Below are 3,892 nucleotides of genomic sequence, written 5' to 3'. Positions count from 1 at the left end.
TTAGTACCCTGTACCCCATCCCCCAAATTATTTTCTTTTATTCTCAAAATTCTTTATATAGTAGTAATGGGGTTTTTGCAGGAGCATTGTAGATAATAATAATAATAAAAAAGTAGGACCAGGTGTTTTATAGCAAGTTTTAATGTCATATATATATATATATATATATATATATATATATATATATATGGAGTTTAGTAAAGAAAAACTGTATTGAGATAACCATACTTTAGGGGAGTTTCCCTAAGTGGCTGGATAATTCACTAAATATTAGCTTGTGGCTAAAAGGAACAATGGGTGAGCAAGATGAAAGGAAAATTCAAATGTAGTATATATGAATAATTTGTGAAAGTAAAGAGCAGTGGAAAGGTGATCAAAGGCTAAAAGTCCAAGTGGTAAATGAAAGAAGCAAGCAACAGCCAGATGTTAATCATTACACTCAGACTGGTGAACAACAGGTGTTGTATACCCAGTGCTCTGCCAAAATCAACCAATTTTTTTGTAAAGCCTGTTTGGTCCTGTCTGTACTGTATGGAACTTAGTGCCAAGTAGGCCCATTTCCAGATACCAAAATGAAAGGAAAATATTGTTTACTTATCTTAGCACTCAAAATGAAGCTACTAAGCTCAAATTAGTAAATGCACATGGAAAGAGTAAATGCACATGATTCTACATATTTGTCTTCATATTTGCATTGTCATATGGGGAGCTGCTATATTGTTTTTCTTTATTACTTGTTTTTCCTTTTCCTTTCTCCCTCCTTCATGTACTTTCAGTCTGAACTTAGGGATTTTCCACTTTCTTCAGGCTGTGACAAGTCTTCTTTTGAATGTTGAATGTAGAAAGAATAAAATTCACTCAGTGTCCATGGAGACTGCTTACTTTCATAGGAACTCACAAGCCTCCTACTGTGATAGTTAGATCTTTTATCTTTAGGGTAGAGGAAAGTTATCTTGATCTGTATGTTTGGATGTATCTAAAATATTCATGACTGGTCTTGTTTAGTTCAATACTGAAACATATACCTGATGGTCAAAACCAGCTGGGAAGTGATAAGCAGCTATAATCCTAGGCATTTTTAATCCCAAATCAAATTTCTATCCTCTAGGTCATGGATGAATGATGGCTAGAGCAAGTTTTCACAAAGTATATTAGATCAGCCTGATTCCAGGTGATAATATATAAGCAAGATATCAAAGAGGTAATTCTCTGCATTAGAAAAAAAAATCTAACTTTCAACTTTTTGGTGACTTTTTACTACTTCCAGAGTTAAGGGATTGCCTCACATAATTTTTATTTTTAACTTTAATTTGAACAGTTACCTGGGGTTTAGCAAAACCAGGAGGAGAAGGTTCTCAGTTCTTTGTAAAACAAAACATTAAACTTTTTTTTTTTTTTGGCTTTAGAAAATCTATGAGTCTTAAGGATTCTATCTTGTGGAATGAAAGAGGAGAAAGAGTAAAAAGTAAGTGAGAAAGGAAATTCCATTGGTCTCCTGCTCTTTCTTTTATAAGGCATTGAAGCTTTGCAGCTCATCTTCACTCTGGGGTGGGTAACAGGATGGAGATCAGCTGCTGTTGTCTTTGGAAACTGGAAGACAGTAGAAGTAAATAAAAGAGTAGAAAACAAGGCTGTGATGTGATATCAAATTTTAGTTATTTAGGTGATGTGGGGCAAAGATATTTAGAATAGAACTTTCTAGAATAAAGGAATAGTGATAAGAGAAGATCAAGGTTTTTTTCAGGAATGAAAGGCCCAAGTAGCTCAGGAGTAGAGATTGGTGGAGAGAGTCATTTCTAAAGAGGTGGATTTGGAAGGCAGTTTTTGTTGTTGTTGTTATTGTTGTTTAATTAAAAGATAAAATGTGAGATGGCTCTATGCAGGGAGAAGCCAGCAGGCCCATGCAGGCTGCCCAGGCACATGGAGGGCAGCCACAATGGCACTGTGATGCACTCTGACCAGGTATCTACTGCTCATGGCTCAGGAGCACCTGGAATTCTGCATTTCGTAAATAAAATCTTTGCTTCCATTTTCTGGAGGTCAGTTCATCAACAGTCACGAAACTTATGGAAAGTCTCCATTTTGGATTCTTAGTCTTCCATATTAAAAGAAACTTAATGAAATGGACAGTTTGTGCCAAGTCAATATTTGAACTATGGGGTCATGGAAGATCTCCTGAGGAGCTGTACAGTTCTCTTAAATATTACCCTGTGGAGAAGATGGTTCCATTTCTACATTCAGACTCTACTTATTAAAAAAAATTTTTTTCACATTTAATGAAACATTGACCCAAGAAGAAAAAGTCTAATGAATGAATGCACCTGAATTTCTACCTTTAGAAGAAAAAGAGAACTTAAAGAAACCACAACATATATTCTCTATTTTGGAGGATTTTGGTTTGGACCTTTATTGTATCCCTAAGAATCTATATAATATACATTTTGGTAGATGGATTGCAGGTGGACAGAGAGCTAATTGAGTCACATAGTGTCAAAAAGAGACACTTTATTGGAAATACAAGCATGGATACTGGCATATCATTCATCATGGAAAAACCACATAAAAGTGAAAGAAAATGATCTTGTCTTTGATCCATTTGTTGGAACAGATGGCCTTCTGAGAGCATCTGCTCATTTTGGTGCATATGTAAATGGGATAGACATAGACTATAATACTGTTCATGGCTTGGGAAAGGCTTGTAGGAAAAACCAGCAATGGAGAGGACCAGATGAAAATATCAGAGCAAATCTTTCTCAGTCTGATTTAGAGAAGTATTACCTTGATGCCCTGGTTTCAGATGCATCTCAACCCTCCTGGAAGAAGGGCATATATTTTGATGCCATTATCTCTGATCCTCCATATGGTATCAGACAATCTCCCAGAACATGTTCACAGAAAGAAATACCCAGGGGAATAAAAAATGTCCAGGAAGCCATGTTTCTGTTTCCTTGAGTTGTCACCTGAGTGATAAGTTTTTTAACCTGTTGAACTTTGCAGGTGAGACCATTGTATTAGGTAGAACACTAGTCTATTGTTTACCAGTGTATACACCAGAGTATACTGAAGAGATGGTACCCTTGCATCCTTGCATGAAACTCATCAGCAACTTCGAGCAGAAGCTTTCGAATCATACAACAAGGCTCTTGATCACAATGGAAAAGGTGAAGAAATTTGAGAGCTGGTACCACTATTCACATATGCTAAGTGATCATTTTCTTCCATACCAAAGTCATAATTCCTTCCATGTGAAATATTTCAGTGGAATAACAAAAAAAATTATCAAGGAAAAAATCCAATCAGGAATGAAAATTAAGATTTTGACAATGAAGAAAGATTAAATATGTGACAGAAAAGACACCTGGAAGTGAAATTTCATATATAATCCAGAAAATGTGTATCATTTCAAGGGTTTTTTTTTGGTATAAAAAAAATGCTATGAACTAAATCAAACAATTTAAAAATTCTATTTCAGACTATTCTATCATATGTTTTATGAGGTCCTTTGAACCTTATTTGAATTTTATTTATACTTTCAAGTACTAATAGAGATTGACTCAACAGTTACAGTTTACATTTTTTTACAATTAATTTACAAAGAAAATTAATATTGTTGATTTTTTTAAACATACATGCCAGATATGTTATAGGAAATTAATAGCATTAAGATTTATTCATATGGAAAATTAGTTTGTTTTTTAATTGTAATTGATTTACACTGCTACCAATGAACTTTATTGATAATTTAAAAAAAAAAAAGGATAAAATGCCCTATAGGGTATATTATGGTTTAGATATGAGGTGTTCTTCAATCATTTATGTCAGACAATGTAAGAAAGTTTGGAGATGAAATGATTGGGTTATGAGATCCTTAATCAGTGCAGTAATCCACTGA

General features: G+C 34.2%; 1 pseudogene; it reads left to right on the top strand.

Annotated features, from left to right (window-relative positions):
• The first annotated feature begins 1,936 nt into the window (after window positions 1–1,936).
• On the top strand, window positions 1,937–3,338 carry LOC114087805 (tRNA (guanine(10)-N(2))-methyltransferase homolog pseudogene; annotated as a pseudogene).
• The last annotated feature ends 554 nt before the right edge of the window (window positions 3,339–3,892 follow it).

This window comes from Marmota flaviventris, chromosome 8 (genome assembly GCF_047511675.1).
Source record: "Marmota flaviventris isolate mMarFla1 chromosome 8, mMarFla1.hap1, whole genome shotgun sequence".
NCBI lineage: Eukaryota > Metazoa > Chordata > Mammalia > Rodentia > Sciuridae > Marmota > Marmota flaviventris.
This window is presented reverse-complemented; position numbering and strand designations above follow the sequence as displayed.